Source organism: Mercenaria mercenaria, chromosome 5, assembly GCF_021730395.1.
Source record: "Mercenaria mercenaria strain notata chromosome 5, MADL_Memer_1, whole genome shotgun sequence".
NCBI classification, from domain to species: Eukaryota; Metazoa; Mollusca; class Bivalvia; order Venerida; family Veneridae; genus Mercenaria; species Mercenaria mercenaria.
Genome location: NC_069365.1, coordinates 66937588 through 66954892, shown reverse-complemented (window position 1 = coordinate 66954892; position 17305 = coordinate 66937588). Strand labels below are relative to the sequence as shown.

Sequence of the window (17305 nt, the reverse complement as noted above, 5' to 3'; positions counted from 1 at the left end):
ACAAATTATCTTTATGATTTTAGAGTATCTTGAAAGAGATATTCAGTCTGTAAGGAAATACCTTGGAAACAAATAATTGATATATTAGTAATATGCTATGACATTTAACATAATACTTGACAGTATCAAAATTAAGACGATATTCAATATTCGTATATGAGCCGCGCCATGCGAAAATCAACATAGTGTATTTGCGACCAGCATGGATCCAGGCGAACCTGCGCATCCGCGCGGTCTGGTCAGGATCCATGCTGTACACTTTCAAAGCCTATTGCAATTAGAGAAACTGTTAGCGAACAGCATGGATCCTGATCAGACTGCGCGGATGCGCAGGCTTGTCTGGATCCATGCTGGTCGCAAAAGCACTATGTTGGTTTTCTCATCGCGCGGCTCATTTGTAATTTTCAAATCTGAGTTGAAGGAAGCAAGCGATTATAACGATTATTTTCATCCAGAAATATTTGTCCCGCTCCCATGTTTTGTCCAGCAAAATAATCAGAATAATGTGAATAAGAATGTATTTTGAGCAGTTTAGAGACACATTCCAAACATTACAGAGTTATAGAAACGAGTGTGTGGGCCAGTGACAAACCTCATGCACATGAACACACAATGTCATGGTAAAATCAGTCTCCGTTTTAAAACAGTTTTCATCAACTTGCATAAATTGAAAAGTTCGCATATTGAAATGCATTTTTTTCATATCGCCATCAAATTTCTTTAGGGGAATTATTGACCGCTTAAAGGGAAAGCCAACGTTGTGGTGATAATAATTCTGACTGCTAGGTGTTCTTAAATGATATTATTTCAAAATCTGCTTAAAAATGAGAAAGTTATAGTATTTGATAAAAATGGCAGTCATTTTGTTTCGACGGCCATGTAAAACAAAATGGCTGACTTATTTTTTTCTAGATATTTATTCGAACTGTTTTTCTTATTTGGGTAAAATGTCTATACTTTTTTCCAACTAGAACGTAAGAAGGGATAAAGTTTTACATCTTAAACTGGAGAATCTACAGAAATTAATATGCTTTAAGAATATTTACTAAAGTATTCCAGCAGCGTGTAAATGATGTAATAAACGTACTAAAATGACTGCCTCCATGGTAAGCCATTTTCTTTTAATTGTAGACCAATTTGAAATTTCTACCAGCGTTATGAATGGTTTGACGGTAGTTACCTTCGCCTTTGGAAATAAACAAAAAGGAGGCTTTATCCTACATGTACATTGTACGATATGTCGTTGTAACAAGCTCTGCTTAAAGCTTAATAAGTTTTTTTTATAAGAAGTTTTTTTTTATGAAATGCTTACCTGCCTAATTTTTGCTGCTTAAATCTTAATAAGTTTTAAGAAATTTTCTATTTCGTTGTTTGTAGGAACTTTTCGGAAATGTTTTGACATTTTTGTCTCAATATTTTTCTTATCCTTTCAGCGGTGTTTTAGAAAATTGACATTTTATTAAAACCTTAAAGTTTGTTATAGTTTCTAAAATAACATTGTCTGTACGTCTGTCGGTGAAAACTTTGGTAATAAGCTCATGTATGTTTTTAAATAAAAATAAATGTAATAATATAATTTTGTTACTTACTTTTGGGCTTATAAATAAAGTGTTTGTTTCCAATAACATGGCAATGAATAATAGGATAGGAAGTTTTTACATTGCATGTCCTCGCGGCAAAAAATATGTAATCAAAACAATCGGGAAACTTGCGTCATAAATGAAAAGTTGCGGGGAGAGAAGAATGAAAGCGATAAATGGTTTATTTATAAGAATATCCTTTTAATAATAATAAATAATACAATGCAACCAGACAAAATTATAGCAGACCGCCTGATTGACACTGATCAGTACAAGTAATGAACACTTCTTCGAAGTTGCTCATTGCATAGCTGGAGCGGTCTTCTGCGCATGTCCGGAAGTGAATATCAATTGCAGTGCACGGCAAAAATACGCAGTTAATTGCATCTCCGCACGCATTTAGCGTATTATATGTATAATATACTGACTAAAGGTTAGGGTTAGTATTACCATGTTTACAAAATATATACATTTAAGATACTTTTCGTTCAAATTGCTTGAATCCCGAACATACTGGAGTCTGTAATTTATACAGGCGCTCCAGGTCTGCATTGAGTCACAGCCAAACTTCTTAGGGTCGCGACAATATCTGGTCTTGATCAGGCAGTCGGAAACAAACATTTTATTCAACGCCTTGATACTGTTGACAGCTTGTACTCTATAACATTAGTAAAGTTTATAAAGCTGATATCGAAGTCTTGTTTTCTTTCCTCTATTTTATCACTTTTAAGGAGGTGGGGTTAAGTGTTCAACACCGTTGCGGAATTATTCTTTGCGTGGTTCTAGTTAATCAGCTAGCTTGCGGAGTACCGTTGACTCTTCTTGGTTGAATTATGTCTAGAGAGACAACTTGGGTTTCTCTAGACTTACAAAGTCTGTTGAGATCAAATAATCTGTCTTACTGTTAATTTCTTTCTTCAAACTGACACTGATATTTTCTCAGAAAACCATTTTCTCCCTAGGCTCATCTCAATATTAGAGTCAGAGATAAGAGATATTGTAAATTTTCAAAAAAGTGCTATTAAAGAGGATTTCATGTAAGAGATATTTGTTTTGAAAGACTTTAATGAGTAAGCCAGTCTAAGGATTGAAATTTTCAAGATCATTCTCTTAACACAGCATAATGTCATGTCAGTAGTGACATCCTCATGTTATTGCAAAAGATAATCAAATTAAACTACAAAGTATGGCTAGATCTTACAAATGCAGGAAAAGTATACCCGTAACACGCAGATGAAGGCGCCTGTAAAACTTACTATACACATAGAATTAGTACCGTCCTGCATTATAATCCCGCATGGAAAGCGTTGTCCTCCTCATTTCTTGATCGTCCGTCTGTCCGTCCGTCAGTTTCTTCCGTCAGGAACCCAGGAACCATCTTTAGATTATAAAAATCTTTCACTGGTGGTAGGTGCAGATGGGAATATCCGGCTCGAGGGTAACTGTTTTGGCGGTAACGAAGCTCTGTCGTGTTACTGCGTAAACAGTGATCCGAGAGCTGGATATTTCCATCTGCGCCTACCACGAACGATTGAATTTTTTCTTGCATGCCATATTCAACAAAAAATGGTAAAACAATTCAAACAAATAACTTAATTACAGCATTTTTCTTAAAGTAGCGTACAAAGGAAGTACGTCATGACGTCACAAAGACAAAAGCAATGTAATAGTTTCGGTTTTTATTTACCGTCTACAGTGAAATTTTGAGGGGTTTTGGGTTGTTGTTTTTTTTCGTAAAATAATGTTGTTCTTTTTAAATCGATAAATTTGTTATAAGGAACGAAGAGGAACTATTTATACAGTTTTACGTACAAAAATGATAATTACTACACAGATCTACTACGTACGTGTATATGTAGTTCGTTATACGTCATTTACAGCACGATAGTCATCTTTCACCCCTGGGTGTAAGCTGGTGTTTTCTAGATCTATTGAAATCACCAGAAATCCAAATTCAGTATGCAAGAATATGATTTGATGTGGTAAAAATGTTAAATGCTATTCTTAAATGCAGTTCTGAAAGTTTCTGTCAGATTGTCAGGTTCGTTTTATTTTCGGTCCGCCCGGATCCATATTCAAGACACGTATTTCAATATAACAATGTAAGTGCTATAGGGAAATAAGGCCCTGCAAGTTTCAGTGAGATTTCTGAACACAAAATTCATTACCCATTACGTTGTCAATGGCATAGATCTGTTTTTGATAGGAGATATTGCGAACAATGTTAGTACAAACGTACCTTTCTTTGAGACTAGATTATGACTAAAAAGAGGAAAACATTTTTGGGTAACTGTTGAAATAATTCCCACATCATTTTTTCTGAACACGTCTTAGTTAAATCCGATAATTCTTTTATATGCACTTTATCTGTAACCTCTATAATTTTACTGTAACCAAAGAATAACAAGATTGGAATAAGTGTCTCTTTATATAAAAACTTAGTTTATTTCTAGAAAACGTCCGTGCATGACTGCACCGTCCATCTTTCTAGACTTTTTTTAAATAACTATATGAACTACCGTATTTAGAACAAGAGTAACTAGAATTATCCGTAAGGTTATATGCATAGAACAAACAGTAATTTCTAGAACGTTCTTTATATTCATAGGCATATAAGTACTCAAAATTAATGGGGAAACACACAATGAAAGCAACTAAATCATCAATTGAATTATCTTTTGACAAAACTGATGCATAAAGCATAGATTTTACAATAAAATTCAAAGTACACAAAGTTCCAGGCACATACATGTCATATCATATTGAACAAAAACAATCATCCGACATCAAATATTTAATGCTTATGAGTAATCAATAAATAAATTTAAACACGTGGATGTGATTCGTAAATCAAGTTGCCTTCCCTTTTATGCATCTTATATCAAGCTTCTATTATTGCATCAACTATCTCTACATCTTTGGTTTTGTAAGTTGTTTGCAAGACACCGAGAGGATTTTGATCACCGAAAAAACTATTGCTGAATATGAAAAGTCTTTTTTCTGTAAAAGAATAATTTCTCGGGCGTTCGTTAAACTTTTCAGAAAAGTAACACACTTGATGGTCAACTCTGTTGTTATCCACACATATAAAACTAGCATCTACAGCCAACATAAATACATTGTCTAAATCTAATTAAAAAAGAACTAGTGCATAGCTTTATAAAACGCTTTTTGACATATGTCATTCCAAATGAGTTTGTGTCGTGTCTCACGCAAGCTTGTCAACAGTTCTGCAATTGCAAAGTTTTCGATAATACCCAGCCATACCAAGAAATGGAATCAGTTTCCTTTTACATATAGGCGAAGGAAATTAAGAGATAGTTTTGACATTAGCTTTAATTTCACCCTTGCCAACAACATGACTTAGAAACGTTAACAAAAACTCACGTTTTGCAAGACTGATAATCAACTTCCCGTCACTGATTATCTAAAGATTGTCATTCCATACATAATAGTATATAATGGCATCGTTAATGTATGTGTCTCAGCCATCTAAATCAGATATCACCATACATAAAAGCCGCTGAGATTTTTTACTGATCTTCGCTATATCTTTCGCTTTATCAGCATGTGGAGGTTGTCAGAATACTTTTAGAAGATCAAAATTCGTCTCAAATCCTGTTAATTTAGCTTTCAGTACTTGCCATTGGAAAAATTTAAATTTGCGATAATTTGTGCTCATTCGGTCTGTACCATTCGGTTGTGATGCAAGTTTACACGGAAAACTGTAATGACTTGTTTCAATGAAATCATTGTCCATCAAATACTTCAGTTCATCTTTAACATATCATTGTTTCAAAGGATTTATATTGTCTGAATGTCAATTCATTTGGTCTTTCACGACATTATCGTGGTAAATTTAATCCGGCCTTGTGGAGGTGTCAGGAAAAAGTGCTCGTTCCCGTAAATCAACTGTTTAAATTATTCCATTTTTATGGTTGTAAGACAACAAGTTTCTGGTATACATTTTTCAAATCAAGTTTTAAAGTTTTTTGTTTGGATTAGGATCTGACTTTTCAAAATAGTGATAACAGTAATCTGACTCGAGTTCATATGGTTCTTGTGGCACACAGTGGAAAACTGGTTCATGTATAGTAATAGAAATATCTCTGTCAAAATACTCAGGCAATATGTTAATATTGTTTGCGTCTCCCATGAGAGGGTTTATGGTAAAATTCAAATCACTGACTTTCTTGGTCAAAGTATTTTATCTGTAATGCCCTTCCAGAAGCAGGCCAAAGAGCAAAGACATTGTCTCCATTTTTCGGCGTTCTCGTGGTATCTTATTTTCATTTCACTTTGATCTGACTAAAGAGTATACCGAGCTAAATCGCAAGTGTTCGGGAACTTGGATACCACAGTAAAAAACGAGTATGCGCTGATTCACTTTACAATTTTATTCTCTAGCGTAGCGATTCTCTGAAATTACAAACAATTATACATATAATAAAAAGTATATTTAAATCACAAGTAAAAACGTATATTCAACAATATATTTAAAGCGACAGTTACATTTCTTATGCAAATATCTCTAATTAAATTTCTTAAATACGCTAAATAGTATTCAAGTGCAAATATTTAATAAGGTAACCTTTTAAAAACAAAACACTCAATTTCAATTCGACAAATCTTACCGATTTTTAATCTTTACCAAGTTTTACATCAAGTTCCTGAATTGAAATATATGTTTGCGCTAACAGAAGCGACGTTCAAAACAATAACAACAGAAAATGATGACGTCGACGTCAATGTTTGGACGTCGCGTAAAAGCACGTTACAAAAGACGGTAAAGACGTAAATTCAAATTAGAAATGTAATACGTTTCTAACAGCAAGTATTTGACAACTTGGTTCTAAATATTCAGATAGGCTGAATCTAAAAGATTCCTGAACAAGATTATCTTGCAACAAATAACAAAGATTTAGTTTAATTATGCATCGTAACATTTTTCTATAATAACATTTTCAAACACATACACTATTTGGTAACACAGCAGGCCAATAACATGACGCTTTTTTTTTTGCTCGCACGGTTATGCAGCTTCGGGTCCAAACGTACCCAAACCAAAACGTGACTCGCGTTTTCTCATTCCCATGCGGAATTATACATATAAAAGCGTTGTACATACTGTGCCAACGCTTAGCCTTACATTTATGGAAAAAATCAAACAACAAAAATCGTAGAAAGAAAGGGTTGTTTAAATGAAAATTGAACAGTACATAAAACGTGTATATTACTCTATAAAACAATTATCAGTATCTATCTTCTGATAATGTCAAACCCCTTACGGGGACGTAGACATAGACGTATACTCATACGGAAAGGGGCTGCACAAAGGGGTCACACATTCGGACAGTTCAACGCCTTTAAAAACACACCATTTTCAAAGAACTGTTATATATCTTCGTTTTGATGCATTTGAGTGATCAAATTTCAGATTACTAGGTGAAACGTGGTTTTCAGCAATTGTTTATTTTTATCTCTTTACAATTGACATTTATTTTTGAAGGGGGGACAATTTTTTCAGAATATCTTAAGTATCCATCTTACGGGACAGTACGGCAGAACAAGTAATGGTCAGGTAGATTGTTGGTAAAGATGTTGTTGGTTTATCAAATATTTCTGTGTTTTGATGACTTTAAGGTTTTATTCAGTTAATCAAGAACCCAAAGAAGAAAAAATACATTTCCTCGCTTTTCATCCGTTCCTACTTTCGTCAAAACATAAACAAATATTTACTGTTTTCGCTCACCGGCTGAAATGTTTTTCAGAGAAAAAACTGATAAAACCGTTCTATTTTGTATTGTGTAAAATAGAAAAATTATATTCCATTTCAACGGTGATAAGAATTTTTACCCTCAGATGTACCGCTAGGTTACGTAATCGCAACAGACTTTGCAGTGAACAGGATCACTGTAACTTGTAAGTACATGTCCTTCGTTACAAATGTCAAAGACTTTCTGGGCATATATACCTTCAAAATAACGTCAAAATTGCAACAACATTTCATGTTTAATATCAAAAGTAAACTAAACTACATGTGTTTTATCAGTATGATATACAGAACATACAAATTCTATTAGAAATCACATTTCTATAGAGTGAATAATGCGTTTAAGCCTGTTCTACATGTTTTACCGACGGGTTTACAGTGTATTTTATGTAGACTCTGCCAAGACCTTACCGAATTACTTTAATTCATTCTACGTTTCAATTTCTAACGAGAAAAAGTGCTTTCAAAACATTGCAAATCTATAGGTATAGGGAAATTAATCCTGCATTGTGACCTTTTTGTAAAGACATATGATATGAATTTGTAGCAATTATAACATGAAATCTGTTCTTTGGTATTTCATTTTAATCAATATATGAGTTACTTCATCAGTAATAACCCAAGGATACATAAGTTAATCGACAAATATTACGCGCATTTGCATCGTGTTGAAAGGTCGATAATATATTCAGGGTACTTGCGGTTTTTTATAAATGGAATTTGTCTAAAGGCATTCACGCCTTACTCAAGTTATTTTGCTGAAATCACACTCGACTTGAATATGAATATACTGACAAATAAATAAGTGAATTCAGATAAAGCCCTTTAGCAAAGTAGGGTATCTATATTATTACGTTTAGAGAAATCGTTTATTTCATTCTACACCATCCAATCAAAAATCCGTCAAGTAAAGTATACAACAAAACCTTGACACAAAATTTATGTTTATCGCATTGAGACGAACGGAAGAATGAAACCTTCATCCGAGGTCAAGTTTACAAGTTCAAAGATGTAATATTCAGTGCCCATTCGAGTTATTTTCTTTCAACTCCTTGAACTATTTGTATATTATGTGGCGGACGTTATTTCCATTATTAGACATATAAAGATCAGACTTATGCAGACTCAAGGTCAAACGTCAGAACAAATGTCAAGTAGGCTTTATTATATGTTTGCTCTGTATCTTTATTATCTCTTTGATATTTCTGCAATGGCGTCATATGAATTGAGTAATTTTCGGTCGTGTCAGTGCAAGGTCAATATTGTTGAGTGATGGTATGTTTGCAGAATTTCATGTGGCGTAAAAATTGTTTGTTTCCGGTAACATGCTCAAAAAAATTAGAGAAGGTAGGTCGGTATTATTTTTTGAGTAGGGGGGTGGATTATTAAGTGGGACTTTTTGGAAATTATTTTTGTGTCAAACAATGAATACAAATCAGGGGGTTATGCCTTTAGAGCATCAGTTAGTTGATTTCTAACATCTCTGGCCATGTTTAAAGCATAAAAACGTGCAGTTTTAGAACTTTTTTGTTAAAAAGTTGAAAAAAATATCCAAGGCCATAAAAACATTTAGGGCCGGGCCAAAAATTTAGGGTAGGTCGGGATACCGAAAACAAACCATCTTTTTTTACGCCAGCCCGGTATATTTTGGTATTCCCATAAAGATTTTTTAAATAACTCGTCAGAGGCCTTTGACATATTGAGACAAATTTGGTCTGCCAAGCTCATGGTTGTACAGTGAATTTCAATTTGTCTGCTGTAGATCTGGTTAAACGATGTTTATATTATATGGATTAAATATTCCCGACATTATACTTTGTAAGAGTAATTAACAATTACGGTCATTGTCATACAATGCGATCGAAGATCATGGTTGTAATATGTAATTTTACAAGATTTAGCTGACCAAAAGGTTCCTTCTAGCGTATATTCAATGATTTGTCTTTCAAGAAAATCTGACTTTAGCATCATAGATCTATTACAGATGTTTAATATGACAGTGATGAAAGTCTGTAAGTTTACTTTATGTTTAATATTAAAACTTTCGAAATTCTGTGCAGAAGTAACACTGCCCCGTATGTTTTCGTCACGTGATTAACACAAGCGAGCAACAGCGTATTATATACACAAAAATATTTCACATATTTATTTACGAAACGCGATAAAGGATCTAGACGGGTTAAAAAATGAAAAGAAGCATTTGCAAACATTTCCAAATTGCACGGATATATTTGAAGCTATAATACATCACGTTTCATAACATGATTATTTGGCAGGAGTCTATTTTTAGATCATTTATTTCATAACACGATTATTTCGCAGCAGTCTATTTTTAGATCATGCATATTCATTATATTAATCTCTATTCTACAGTATCAAATATTAATGCACGGGCTAGTACTCTATACGAATTATTGTTCCTTGTCAGTCTGCTGTTAAATAACCAAGATGGCGGCCCCCTACTGGTATTCGGATGCCTTTGAAAGTAACCTTGTATCCATTACCTGCTGAGTCAAGGTAAAATGTTGACCATAAGTATTCCTTCTCAAGAACAATTAATCATATTGCGTAGCATACTATTTACCATAATGAGACGAAACTGCCATAGCCAGTCGTGCATGTTTCCTTTATGTCAAAATTGCTCCTATGTCCGTTATCTAGGTTACTAAACAAATGCATTTGATTTTTTGAAAAACACCATCTATTATCTTGTTCTGCATTTCTGTCTCTTTTTTTTTTTCGTAATATCACACCAGAAAACATCCGTAAAATATTACAAATTTAGTCTGTAGAAAACTAAATAACTCCATGCACTATCATTTTAAAAAGGCAAAACAGGCGAGGAACACGAAGTTAACGTCTTGACATATTTGTTTTACAGAATATACAAGGGACCAAAACAAACATCCAAGAATTGTATAGCTCATGAATGTGCTGTAATTGTTCCACCATTATCTACGTATAATTGTTCTCTGCAAGCACTGAAATGATTTGTGCAGACATATTAACCTCCTTATTGATGTAAGCTAAACTACCTACCAGGCAACGCGTGAACAAAAAAAAACAAGCGTCTAGGAATTCATTGTAATTGAAAATAGTATTGCGAAATTTGAAGCAGTAAATATTTTAATTGTTGACTGATCGAATGAGCTAGAATTTGTTTCAGGCTCTTCATTAGCTACATGTATATGTAAATTTATTCAACATGCCAAACAATTTTCACCATTGAATAAATCACAAAACTCATCCTCGGTTAAACGTGTATAATATTGTTTAATTACATCACGATTTCATTAATGATACTACAATTGAAGGTTTATGAAGCGAATTTACTGTGACTTCAACTTTATATCTCCAGCAGTTGTGTTTCTCACCAGTATAACATATAATATGTGATTCTGTTAACAGGGGCTTTCTACTTCAATTAATGGAATGAAAAAGACCAAAACCGCTTAGATTCTATTAGTCTATTCAGAAGGTTCGTAAGGTCCATTTATAGCAGAATTATTTTATAAGGAAACTTTTAACTTATCGCTTTTCCGTATTGTAGCTGTTCTTGCGAAATTTGAAAACACCATGAAGATATTGGTAGCAACATTGGTTGATATTTGATATTTCCTTAGAAAGTTTAAATGTTAGATACAGCTGATCATAATGCTTTTCTTTCTGATTGGTTTTTCATAAAGAAGAACTTACAGTCTTTCAGCACCTGTTGTTTCAAGGTTTATGGCAGCATTTTATGTGAAAAATCAGACAAATCATCATAGGGAAGGATGGTATAGTACTTAAGGTGCCGGTCGCTCAACCCGTGGGTCAAAGGTTCAAGTTCCCCCGGGGCCACGACCACACTCTTCATAATACACCAGTACTGTTGTTTTTTTTCAGGAAGCGGATTCGAGATTGGCTCAGATAAGCTTCAAGCTTTCATCACAATCCAGCTACATGTAAACTAGTCCAACCCGTGGCGTAATTATCACTTTCATTTCATTTCAGTCTGTGGACGGACCGTCAGGGGAGGTAATTAGGGTCACGAATTGGGACTACATGTAAACTATACTAAATCAGCGTTTGCAAATCAACTGGAAGGTACCTTTGGCAAGACGAGCTGATTTTCTTTTTAGGGAAACTAACGTACGACTTAAATACACCCCTTTTCACAACGTATACTGTCTTGCTAAAAGAATCGAGTGTAACTAATATGCATAATAAGGCATTCATAATTAACAGGCAATAAAACACTTGCAAACCAATGATTTCTCTGTTGGTAGACTGTGGAACGTTCAGATACAGTTTGGTCTACTGCTTGATTAATTGCTGCATTAATATTTGATAAATTATGTTTTTCTGAGCAAATAGTTGGAATATTACAGAGAAATGTATTAGGTATTTTTACATTGAAAATATTGTAGCTAGTTTTCACGGGTAATAAATGTGTAAATATTAGTTAAAGCATGGAATTAAAAGAATTGCTTTTTTATTTTACACATATGTTCAATCATCTCGCCTTCTACAAGTTTGATCAATAGACGTCACGTGCAGACAGGCCGTCGCTCTGATATGGTTTCCTCGACAGTGTATATCCTATATCCTGTCACCAACAAACAGTGTAACTAATATATCATCCTTTTGTGATATCTTCCGTTTATTGACGCAGTGGCAGATACATTCTATTTTGATCTTAACCCTGAAATAAACAAATATCGTCGATATAGAAATGTTAATCAAATATGTGAGTCAGAATATTAAAGGATAAGAAACAATAAAATTTTGCATTGCACAGTTGGTCTTCATCTTGTCACCATGCAGTATTTATCTAAAATAAGAAAATTCTTAATCTTTAACATTTTCATCCAAATCTAAATTCTGATGTGCAGAAACTTTTTTTATAGTGTTAAAATTTTAGGTTAAAATGTTTAAAAAGTCCTATAAACTTTCAATAAACTTGTTGCATTAAATACCTTTTAATTAAGAGTTAAGATAGTTTTTTGAAAATATGTATAATTCAAGAGAACAATGTTTACAAATCGGTGGTTGAGGGTTGGGGTTTGGTGTTGGTGATGGGGTTTGGCTTGCTCGTTTAACTACTTACTTGGAAACTTTGACTTGGCAATTTATTTATTGTTGAAGTAGAGTCAGATACGTTTAACAGATTTTGTGTTCACTTTCCAATTAAATTTGTTCTGCACCTTCCGAGTTTAACATAGTACAAAAAATGAGATATACATGCAGACATATATGAAACAACAGGGTAAAGAATATAAGAACTTGAATATTATAGTGTAGGCTGCTAGATCCTAAGATTGACATTTTGACCGCCGATACTATTTTTTAAACTTGTTTTAATAGCCTGCAGTCACTATTGCCGGTTAGAATAATGACTTTCAGATAAGCAATACATACAATTTAAAGATTCTGATGAGGATGTATGATTGGAATTAAAGCAAAAATGATCTGCTGATGAAATTACTATTTCTTTCAAAATGATACTTGATATTAAGGAAACTGTAGAATATTGGAAAGTAGATAATATATATTGCAACGTGAGCGTTGACTTTATTATACTTTGGTTTAATTTTGTAATCAAAATTGAATAATGCAAAACATAATTAAATCTATCTGATTCCTTTACTTACAACAAGCCAACTTATCATTAGCACATAATGTATTTTTACTCTCTTTTCTCCAATTTAATGAAAAGCCGAACTATAAACGGGTATATTTTTATCCTTCTCATCTTTCTGTTGATCTAAGAACTGTGTTCTATAAAATTATGGACTTACTATTTTCTCCCTCAAAGATTACTTTTTAGATACATTTGTACATTGAATTTAAAAAATAACTTGGATAATAAACGAGTATACTTTAATCATTCTCATCTTGCTTGTCGGTCCAAGAACAGTGTTCTATAAAATTATAGACTTACTATTTTCTCCATCAAAGAATACTTTTTAGATACATTGAACATAAAAATAAATTAGATAATACCATGCAATTATACACATGTACATCGGGGATTCATAATGCGTTCCATTTTTAGATAATAAACCCACACCATCACTTGATCCTGTTCATCTGCGTACCTTTAAATCTATTATAGCTACCTTTTAAGGAAATCATTTAGTGTATGAAAGAGCTTTATCATTCTTGTTCAAAGTTAAAGCGGCACATGACAGCATCAGAGTATGATATATGATATTTCTATACATAGTTCTAACTTCAGACATCCTTATAATATTCCCACTTGATTGTTGTTAACACTAATTATATAAAAAACGATACTTTGCCTTTAAAGGTATGTCTCTTACGAAGTATATTTCCGGGAACAGGCTCAAATTTCATCAGTAAATGTCTTTACTGTATTTCAATACCCAAGGCATTGTCTAAAGATATTTGTTTTTTATTTGTCAATAGAATAGCTCGGTAACTTGACGGTCAGGTTACCACTGTAACTATATGTTACAGCCATTTAGATCAGATATTACCATACTTAAAAGCCGCTGGAATGTTTCCATTGAGTTATTCATTCTGATAAAGGCCATCGGGTGTAACGAAAGAGGTTAATATCTCTTTCGCTCTGTCTACATGTAAAGGTTAGCAGAATCCTATCAGAAGATCAAACTTTTTCACATATATTTTATATTTTCTTTTCAAATCCTGTTAATATAGCTGTCAATTCTTGGCACTGGAAATGATTTAAATTTACGATAATCTGTGCTCATTCGGTCTGTACCATTCGGTTGTGATGCAAGTTTACACGGAGATTGTCCATCAAATACTCAACTTCGTCTCTTAGATATAATTGCTTCAAAGGATTTATATTGTATGAATATCATTTAATTCATTTAGAGTCCTTCACAACAACATTATGGTAAATTTAATCAATCCTTGTGGAAGTGCTCGTTCCCGTATATCAACTGTCTCAATTATTCCTTTTTTCAGGGTTCCAAGACAGCATGTTTCTGCTCTTCATTTTTCAAACTGTCTGAGTTTTAAAGTTTTTTAGACCATGATAAGACTTTCCAAAATAGTGGTAACAATAACCTGACTGAAGTTTACATGTTTCTGGAGACACACTGTCAAAGACTGATTTATGTGTAGAAATAGAACTGTCATTGTCAAAATAGTTATTTAATATGTTAATATTGCTGACCTCTCCCATGAGGAGTGTTTATGACAAGCAGGCAAAATACCAAAAACTGTGTCACTATTATTCGATGTTCTTATGGTCTCTTATTTTCATTTCACTTTGATCTGCTAAAGATTAGGCCGAGCTAAATCGCATGCATTAAATGCAAAGAAGTTTTACTTCAGATACGAATTCCTCTACACATGGGATTCAAGGGTCTATGGGTATAAGGACCAAACACTTATTCAAATGTGATGAATCCAAGATTCCTGAATAGATTCTCTTGCAACAAATAACAAAGGTTTAGTTTAATTATGCATTGTAGCATTTTTTATAATAACAGTTTCAAAAACAGTAACGGTAAAACAGTAAGCCAATATTATTACGTGGGGGTTTTTTTTGTTGTTGTTTTTTTGGCTCTCACGGTTATGCACCTTCGGGTCTCCAAACGTAACCAAACCAAAACGTGGCTCGCGTTTTTTCATTCCCAAGCGAATAATTGAACGTAAAAGCATTGTACATTCTGTGTCAACGCTTAGCCTTACATTCAGAAAAAAAATCAAACAACAAAAATCTTAGAAAGAAAGGGTTGTTTAAAATGAAAATTGAACATTACATAGAACGTGAATATTAATCTACAAAACAATTATCAGTATCTATCTTCCGATAATGTCAAAGTCCTCACGGGGACGTAGACATAGACGTATACTGATATATACATTGAATTCCGCAAAGGGGCTGCACAAAGGGGCCACAGTTGCAGACAGTTTAACGCCTTTAAAAACTCACCATTTTCAAAGAACTACTATATATCTTTGTTTTGATGCGTTTGAGTGGTCAAATTTCACATTACTAGGTGAAACGTGGTTTTCAGCAATTTTTTATTTTTATTTCTTTACAAATGACATTTATTTTTACAGGGGGACAACTTTTTCAGAATATCTTAAGTATCTATCTTACGGGACAGTACGGCAGCACATATAATGGTCAGGTAGATCGTTGGTAAAGGTGTTGTTGGTTTATCAAATATTTATGTGTTTTGATGATATACTCCTAATCCTTAAGGTTTTATTCAGTTAATCGAGAAATTACATTTCCTCGCTCTACAGCCGTTCCTACTTTCGTCAAAACATAAACAAATATTTACCGTTTTCGCTCACCGGCTGAAATGTTTTTCAGAGAGAAAAAATCTGATAAAAACTGTTCTATTTCGTATGGTGTAAAGTAGAAAAATTATGTTCCATTGCAATGGTGATAAGGCGTTTTACTCTTAATGTACCGCTGCCCGCCCAATTAGCTCAGTAGGTAAGAGCGTTGGTCTACGAATCGCGGGGTGGTGAGTTCGATCCTCGGGCGCGGCGTATGTTCTCCATGACTATTTGATAAACGACATTGTGTCTGAAATCATTAGTCCTCCACCTCTGATTCATGTGGGGAAGTTGGCAGTTACTTGCGGAAAACAGATTTGTACTGGTACAGAATCCAGGAACACTGGTTAGGTTAACTGTCCGCCTTAACATAACTGAAATACTGTTAAAAACGGCGTTAAACCCAAAACAAAAACAGAAAATGTACCGCTAGGTTACGTAATCGCAACAGACTTTGTGGTTTACAGGATCATGGTGAGTTGTAATTACATGTCCTTCGTTACAAAAGTCAAAGACTTTCTTGGCATATATACCTTCAAAATAACGTCAAAATTGCAACATTTCATGTTAAATATCAAAAGTCGTAAACGAAACAAAATGTGTTTTATCAGTATAATATACAGAGCATATAAATTCTATTAGAAATCACTTTTCTATTGAGCGAATAATGCATTTTAGCCTGTTCTATATGTTTTACCGACGGTTTTACAGTGTATTTCATGTAGACTCTGCCAAGATTTTACCGAATTATTTTATTTCATTCTACGTTTCAATATCTAATGAAACAGTGCTTTCAAAACATTGCAAATCTAGAAGTATATGGAAATTAATCCTGCAGTGTGACCTTTTCGTAAAGACATATGATATGAATTTGTAGCAATTATTATATGAAAACTGTTCTTTGGTATTTCATTTTAATCAATACTTGAGTTTCTTCATATCAAGAATAACCCAAGGATACATTAGTGTTTAAGATTAATCGACAAATATCACGCGCATTTGCATCGTGTTGACAGGTCGATAATATATTCAGGGTACTTGCGTTTTATAAATGAATCTGTCTTAAGGCATTCACGCCTTACTCAAGTTGTTTCGCTGAAATCACACTCAGTTTGAATATGAATATACAAATAAATAAATGCATTCAGATAAAGCCCTGTAGCAAAATATGGTATCTATATTATTGCGTCAAGACCTCACGATTAAATGAAAGCGTTTATTTCATCCTACACAATCCCATCCAAAATCTATCAAGTAAAGTGTTTACAAAAAACTTGACATAAAATTTATGTTGATCGCATTAAGACGAACGGAAGAGTGAAGCCTTCATCCGAGGTCAAGTTCACGAGTTCAAAGATCAAACACTCCGTCTTTTCAACCTCTTGAACTATTTGTATATTATGTGACGGACGTTATTTCCATTTACAGGCATATTAACATTAGACATATGCAGAAATAGTATTCTTGCTCAAGGTCAAACGTCAGAACAAATGTCAAACAAGCCTTATTATGCGTCTGCTATATATCTTTATAATCTCTCCGATAAATCTGCAATGGCGTGATATGAATAGCGTAAATTTCGGTCATGTCAGTGCAAGGTCAGTTTTGTTGAGTGATGGTATGTTGCAGAATTTCATTAGGCGTAAAAAATTGTTTGTTTCCGGTAACATGCTAAAAG

General features: G+C 33.6%; 1 long non-coding RNA gene across 1 annotated transcript; it reads right to left on the bottom strand.

Moving 5' to 3' along the window:
* Positions 1–3994: 3994 nt before the first annotated feature.
* On the bottom strand, positions 3995–6397 carry LOC123559095 (uncharacterized). Its single transcript, XR_006687881.2, has 2 exons — positions 6215–6397; positions 3995–5999 (listed from the first exon to the last, which is right to left on the bottom strand). It is a non-coding gene; the product is annotated as an uncharacterized LOC123559095 (long non-coding RNA).
* Positions 6398–17305: the final 10908 nt, after the last annotated feature.